We start from the raw sequence: 7500 nt of genomic DNA, 5'->3' as shown, positions 1-7500 counted from the left end.
CTACCGAAGTAGCGAGAGGCCGTGGGGTCATCCGAAAAACTTCCACCGCCAGGATAAAGTTACCGACCCTCAGACAGGTGTGACCCAGAAGAGATCCTGGGTCGCAATGTGCGTTCGAAACGTCGATGTTCGTGTGTCCTGCAGTTCACACTCTTTCGCGCAGCTAGCTGCGTTCTTCATCGACCCACGAGCCAAGTGATCCACCGTTCAGGGTTGTAAAAATTCTACAACAGCATTTCACGTATGCCGTGCAAGAAATTAAAGTTCGGTAAACAAACCGCATCGGGGGCCGCCCTGCCTCCTGTTTGGCCCCGTCAGCTGCGGTCACTCACCACTCATTCGAAAGCCTTTCCCTGCATCACAAGGAATAATCTTAGGCTGCCCATGAGTTTGTAGCCAAAAATCATGGCTACCAGTTTTTCATTGAAGGCCATCTTGAACAGAAAAGGATACTGGCCTACAAAGCAGCGAATTCTAGCTCTAGTCGCCCGACCCGAGCGTATTAAAGGCTTCTTGTGCTACTAACGTGTAAGCCTTGCTCCTCGGAGCCTTTTCAAGACTTCTCCCACAAAGCAGTCACAGCCTACTCGAGTCCTTGGAGGACAAGCTTCCGTTCTACCCCAGCACTCGACATCCGACACAAGCATTTTAAACGCTCCTGCTCCGATGGAATAAGTCTTACTCTCTTGGAGTCTTTTCAAGACTTCTTTTCAAACGGAATAAGCTTACTTGAGCCCTTGGACGTCGGAACTGGTTTATCATGTCATCTGACTGAGCATTTAAGACTCCTGCTCCGATGGAATAAGTCTTACTCTCTTGGAGTCTTTTCAAGACTTCTTTTCCACCGAAATAAGTCTACTCCAATCCTTTGATGACACACGGCCTGTGTCAACAGGTAGCCTACGCTACCCTCGCCGATGACAGTGGCTCCCGTTCTTGCTGCTCGCTTCCCAACTAAAGGGAAGACACGGCTCACCTTTCTCTCCTTCGCCTGTCAAGATCAGTGGCTCCCGTTCAACGGTGTCAATCTAACTGATACGACACACTAATAAGAAACTTTTGACATCAACCACCGCAGTGGTGATGAATTGATAATGATCCTTCCGCAGGTTCACATACGGAAACCTTGTTACGACTTTTACTTCCTCTAAATGATCAAGTTTGGCCATCTTTCCGACACGTCGGTACCACCGCAAGACGGAGGTGCCGGGTATCAGTCCGAAGGCCTCACTAAATCATTCAATCGGTAGTACCGACGGGCGGTGTGTACAAAGGGCAGGGACGTAATCAACGCAAGCTTATGACTTGCGCTTACTGGGAATTCCTCGTTTATGGGACATAATTGCAAGCCCCAATCCCTAGCACGAAGGAGGTTCAGCGGGTTACCCGGACCTTTCGGTCAGGGAAGACACGTTGATTCCTTCAGTGTGGCGCGCGTGCGGCCCAGAACATCTAAGGGCATCACAGACCTGTTATTGCTCAATCTCGTGCTGCTAGAGGCAGCCTGTCCCTCTAAGAAGACATGAACGTTGGAAGGAAAGATTCCAACGCCTAGTTAGCAGGCTAGAGTCTCGTTCGTTATCGGAATTAACCAGACAAATCGCTCCACCAACTAAGAACGGCCATGCACCACCACCCACTGAATCAAGAAAGAGCTCTCAATCTGTCAATCCTTCCAGTGTCCGGGCCTGGTGAGGTTTCCCGTGTTGAGTCAAATTAAGCCGCAGGCCCCACTCCTGGTGGTGCCCTTCCGTCAATTCCTTTAATGGAGTTTTTCGCAGATTCAATGTGCCAAGATTTTTACAAAGGCGTATGATAAATTATATTATAAAATCTTCGGTAGAAATTCTTAATTGTCATTTGGATTATTTTAAATAATTCTTTCTCTTTTTAGTTTTTATACATGTATATATATATAGTTTTTTTTTTTTTTTTTTAAGAAAAGTTATAACGAAAGAGTGAAATACATAGTATAATGACTGAAGGGAGTAAAGGGAGTAAATGAGAAGAAGGAAATAAATATAGGAAGGAAAAAAATGAAAAAAAAAGGAAATTATATAAATTTAACATGTTTGGATAATGTATATATTGTTATGTAAGGATTCTGTAAATGATATATGTATATTGTGGAAAAAAAAGGGGTGTTAAAATTTTTTATATTTTGTGTTTATTTAAAAATATTTTTAAGGTGTATTTAATGTTTTTATGTATATTATTATCCAGAAAGAATTGAATTTGCTTCTTAACAAAAAAAAGAAAAAAAGGAAAAAAAAAGGAAAAAAAAAAAGAAAAAACATTAAAAAGTGACAAAAAATGAAAAGAATATAAAATATATATAAAAAAAAAAGAGAAAAAAATATGAGAAATTAAGAAGAAAAAAATAAAGAAAGAAATAAATTAATAAAATTAAGGAAAAGTTGGAATATAAACAAATAAGGTTAAAAAAAAAAAAAAAAAAAAAAAAGTTCGATTACTAAGAGCATAAATTAAATATTGTTTGTATTAATAAGTAATGTAATTATATTCTCTCTGGAATTATTGTTTTAAGATAATATTATTTTTATTTGTATTATTATTATTTGTTATTTTTAATTCGTTTTGTTGGTTAATTTTTATGTTGTTTAGATTAGTATGACTCAGATGTTTTTAGTTTGTTATATTTATAACCTTGGCACTTGAATCTGCTTAATTTTATATTTCATTGGATAGTGAATCATGATGTGTTCTATAAATATGTTTTTTTTTTCTTTTATGAAACATTAATTTTTACCCATTAGGGGAATTCCAGTTGGCTTGATTTTTCAGCTTTGCAACCATACTTCCCCCGGAACCCAAAAGCTTTGGTTTCCCGGAAGCCGCCCGCCGAGTCATTGGAGGAACTTCGGCGGATTGCTGGCTGGCATCGTTTATGGTTAGAACTAGGGCGGTATCTGATCGCCTTCGAACCTCTAACTTTCGTTCTTGATTAATGAAAACATTCTTGGCAAATGCTTTCGCATCGGTTAGTCTTGCGACGATCCAAGAATTTCACCTCTAACGTCGCAATACTAATGCCCCCGTCTGTCCCTATTAATCATTACCTCGAGTTCCGAAAACCAACAAAATAGAACCGAGGTCCTATTCCATTATTCCATGCACCGAACATTCAGGCGACACGGCCTGCTTTGAGCACTCTAATTTGTTCAAAGTAAACGTGCCGGCCAATCAAGACACTCAATGAAGAGCACCGAGAAAGGAAAAACCGGCAGGACGTCCGGAACGATCAGTTAAACGCCGGGCGGCGAACCGATCGTCCGAGACCCAGATCCAACTACGAGCTTTTTAACCGCAACAACTTTAATATACGCTATCGGAGCTGGAATTACCGCGGCGGCTGGCACCAGACTTGCCCTCCGATAGATTCTCATTAAAGGATTTAAAGTGTATTCATTCCGATTACGGGGCCTCGGATGAGTCCCGTATCGTTATTTTTCGTCACTACCTCCCCGTGCCGGGAGTGGGTAATTTGCGCGCCTGCTGCCTTCCTTGGATGTGGTAGCCGTTTCTCAGGCTCCCTCTCCGGAATCGAACCCTGATTCCCCGTTACCCGTAACAACCATGGTAGGCGCAGAACCTACCATCGACAGTTGATAAGGCAGACATTTGAAAGATGCGTCGCCGGTACAGAGACCGTGCGATCAGCCCAAAGTTATTCAGAGTCACCAAGGTTTCGGACGGACGAACCGACCGATTGGTTTTAATCTAATAAAAGCATCCCTTCCATTGCTGGGCGGGATTCTAGTTGCATGTATTAGCTCTAGAATTACCACAGTTATCCAAGTAGGATAGGTACGATCTAAGGAACCATAACTGATTTAATGAGCCATTCGCGGTTTCACCTTGTTTTGGCTTGCACTGAGACATGCATGGCTTAATCTTTGAGACAAGCATATGACTACTGGCAGGATCAACCAGGGAATTGACCGACTAAAAAGCCGGAAAGTGTTGGACACAACCAACACAGCGTTCTAACAAAGGATAGGAAAGCTACACCCGACCAAGCATTTTAGACTTCTGTTCCGCTGGAATAAGCCTACTCTTGCGGTGACTAGCTCCCGTTAATACTGGCCGTGTGACAGCCGCCAAGAGCATATTAGACTCCCAATCCAATGGAACAAGCCTACTTGTATCCTTGGGTTACAACAGCTTCCTTCCACACGTTGCCGGTACATCCGACAGAGCAATTTTAAAGACTCCTCTTCCGCCAGAATAAGCCTACCTTTGTGGGGCCTGGCTCCCGTTAGAACTGGCCGTAAGGGTACCCACAAAAGCACATTTAGACTCCTCCTCCAGCGAAATAAGTCTACTCATGTCCTACGGATGACTGTGGCTTCCGTTTACATATAGCCGTTCACCCGACACAGCAAATTTTAAAGACTCCTTTTTCCACCGGAATAAGCCTACTTTTGTGGGGCCTGGCTCCCGTTAGAACTGGCCGTAAGGGTACCCACAAAAGCACATTTAGACTCCTGCTCCAGTGAAATATAAGTCTACTAGTGTCCTTGGATGACAGTGGCTTCCGTTCGACAAGTGATACACGCTCAAACTGGCGATGAGTCTATACCGTCCTTAACTTAAGGAAAATCGGTACTTAAATGCCACATGGAGAATAAAAAGTCACTTACAAAAAACAATGCTCCGCATAAGCCTTTGTAAGCTAGAAAGGACATGCTATCTGGCCTCATTCTCAAGAAGGACAAGTAAGCTCCCGTCAACTGGCCCAAACTCTAAAGCGAGGACAGCCCGTTCAAAGTCAATCGGCATCCCTCCTTAAGAGTACAAAACGGCTCACTTCTTAACCACACTGGCTCTTGCTCCTTCAAGTGAAATCTGGCTCCCTTCACTCTGGCATTATCTTTACACATAAATCGGACTCCTCCGATTTAACAGGTGAACCTAACCCGGGAACTAAGGAAACTGGGAATAAAGACTCAGAGGCCCAATTACCTTGTTCGCCAGCCAGCCTTGCGCCGGCCCAGGCTAGAGACTTTCTCCAACAATCCCTGTTGAGCCCGAAGGATCCTAAGACCACTCGTGTGTACAAAACTCAGAGGCCCAATTACCTTGTTCGCCAGCCAGCCTTGCGCCGGCCCAGGCTAGAGAATTGCATGGACACGAGAAACTCTCAGGACTCTTCTTTGTGGCTCCTCCCGGAATTAAGGAAACTCCGAAATGCAAAACTCAGAGGCCCAATTACCTTGTTCGCCAGCCAGCCTTGCGCCGGCCCAGGCTAGAGAATTGCACGGATTATTCCTGTTCACCCTAAACGCATCTGAGACACCTCGTGTGTATGAAACCCAGAGGCCCAATTACCTTGTTCGCCAGCCAGCCTTGCGCCGGCCCAGGCTAGGGAATCACATTGACACGAGAAAGATCTCGTCAGCGGTTTGTAGCGTGCAGAAACTGCTCCCGTTTGAACTGACAATCCCGACAGAGCAATATTAAAGACTTCTGGTCCATTGAAATAAAGCCTACTTTTGCGAGCCTTGCTCCCGTTAGGACTGGCCGTATGGCTGTGCACAAAAGCATATTAGACTCCTGCCTCAATGGAATTAGTCTACTCCTGTCCTTAAACGGATGACAGTTCTTCAAGCATAGCATGCTACCTTCCGCAACTTACAGGCGCGGAAATGCTGTGGAAACGAGGAGACAAGTCCTCACAAAGGTTTCATGGCCGGTCACCCGACACAGCAAATTTTAAAGACTCCTTCTCATCCGGAGTAAGCCTACTCTCGTGGGGCCTGGCTCCCGTTAGAACTGGCCGTAAGGTTGCCCACAAAAGCACGTTTAGACTTCTGCTCCAGTGAAATAAGTCTACTTGTGTCCTACGGATGACTGTGGCTTCCGTTCAAATATAGCCGTTCACCCGACACAGCAAATTTTAAAGACTTCTTCTCCACCGGAATAAGCCTACTCTTGTGGGGCCTGGCTCCCGTTAGAACTGGCCGTAAGGTTGCCCACAAAAGCACATTTAGACTCCTGCTCCAGTGAAATAAGTCTACTCGTGTCCTACGGATGACTGTGGCTTCCGTTCAAATATAGCCGTTCACCCGACACAGCAAATTTTAAAGACTCCTTCTCCACCGGAATAAGCCTACTCTTGTGGGGCCTGGCTCCCGTTAGAACTGGCCGTAAGGTTGCCCACAAAAGCACATTTAGACTCCTGCTCCAGTGAAATAAGTCTACTCGTGTCCTACGGATGACTGTGGCTTCCGTTCAAATATAGCCGTTCACCCGACACAGCAAATTTTAAAGACTCCTTCTCCACCGGAATAAGCCTACTCTTGTGGGGCCTGGCTCCCGTTAGAACTGGCCGTAAGGTTGCCCACAAAAGCACATTTAGACTCCTGCTCCAGTGAAATAAGTCTACTCGTGTCCTACGGATGACTGTGGCTTCCGTTCAAATATAGCCGTTCACCCGACACAGCAAATTTTAAAGACTCCTTCTCCACCGGAATAAGCCTACTCTTGTGGGGCCTGGCTCCCGTTAGAACTGGCCGTAAGGTTGCCCACAAAAGCACATTTAGACTCCTGCTCCAGTGAAATAAGTCTACTCGTGTCCTACGGATGACTGTGGCTTCCGTTCACCCGACAGAGCAAATATTAAAAGACTTCTCATCCACCAGAATAAGCCTACTCTCGTGGGGCCTCGCACACGTTAGAACTGGCCGTATGGCTACCCACAAAAGCACATTTAGGCTCCTGCTCCAGTGATATAAGTCTTACTCGTGTCCTCTGGGTGTGACAGTAGCTTCCGTTCAAGTATTCTTCGCATTCAGCAACCGCACAAAGCGGCATCGGCCAGAAGTCAATTGCCCGAAGGCGTGATCGACAGGCTAGGCCTCGGGTTAAGAAGGATTGTCTCCTTCCCGTAAACGACAGGTACTTCCGTATGAGAGCCTACCTCACACATTCCCCATCGCCACGTGCCCTCTTAGAAACAGCCGTCCGACCAAGGTTTCTGACATTCTTTGTCAAAATACGAGGAAGTCTTTGGACAACATTAGGCGTGCTGGCAAACCCGCACTGCATGCCCTTTCATAGGTCCGCCCATGGACGCACATTTCTATGAAGCATTCCTCCCAGGCAGCAACAGGGTTTGCAACCTCCTCTACACCTTGACCGGCTAGGACGCCCGTGAATAGCATCCCAGGGTTCTTGCCTGCGGCTGATAAAATTCCTTTTGAGCCTACACTACCATCCGCCGATATTAGTCCGCCTTCAAAATTAACCAACATCAACAGCGATAGTGCGTTTAGACTCCCATAAAGAAACCAACCAGCCTGTGGCTTCCCTTCCCAATTTAGCCATTTCCGCCTCCTGCGAAGACTAGCTTTCTGTCTGTGGCCAGAAGTCAAGATTTCTCGACAGACTAGGCCGCGGAGAGAAAAAAGTAAGCCTCATTTAGAAAGCAATACCATTAGCGGTCTCTCCAACCTCCGTGAACAATTTAAAGGGAAT

The 7500-nt window shown here is 45.5% G+C and overlaps 1 non-coding gene and 1 pseudogene across 1 annotated transcript; both read right to left on the bottom strand.

Annotated features, from left to right (window-relative positions):
- Positions 1 to 63: 63 nt before the first annotated feature.
- On the bottom strand, positions 64 to 215 carry LOC145677295 (5.8S ribosomal RNA). The gene has a single exon (XR_014129750.1). It is a non-coding gene; the product is annotated as a 5.8S ribosomal RNA (ribosomal RNA).
- An 877-nt stretch (positions 216 to 1092) lies between these two features.
- On the bottom strand, positions 1093 to 3957 carry LOC145677298 (small subunit ribosomal RNA; annotated as a pseudogene).
- Between the last annotated feature and the right edge of the window lie 3543 nt (positions 3958 to 7500).

The sequence above is a fragment of the Thermobia domestica genome, unplaced genomic scaffold, assembly GCF_964235325.1.
Source record: "Thermobia domestica unplaced genomic scaffold, izTheDome1.hap1.1 HAP1_SCAFFOLD_735, whole genome shotgun sequence".
NCBI classification, from domain to species: Eukaryota; Metazoa; Arthropoda; class Insecta; order Zygentoma; family Lepismatidae; genus Thermobia; species Thermobia domestica.
Note: the sequence above shows the minus strand (reverse complement) of the source record. Positions and strands in the feature narration are given on the sequence as shown.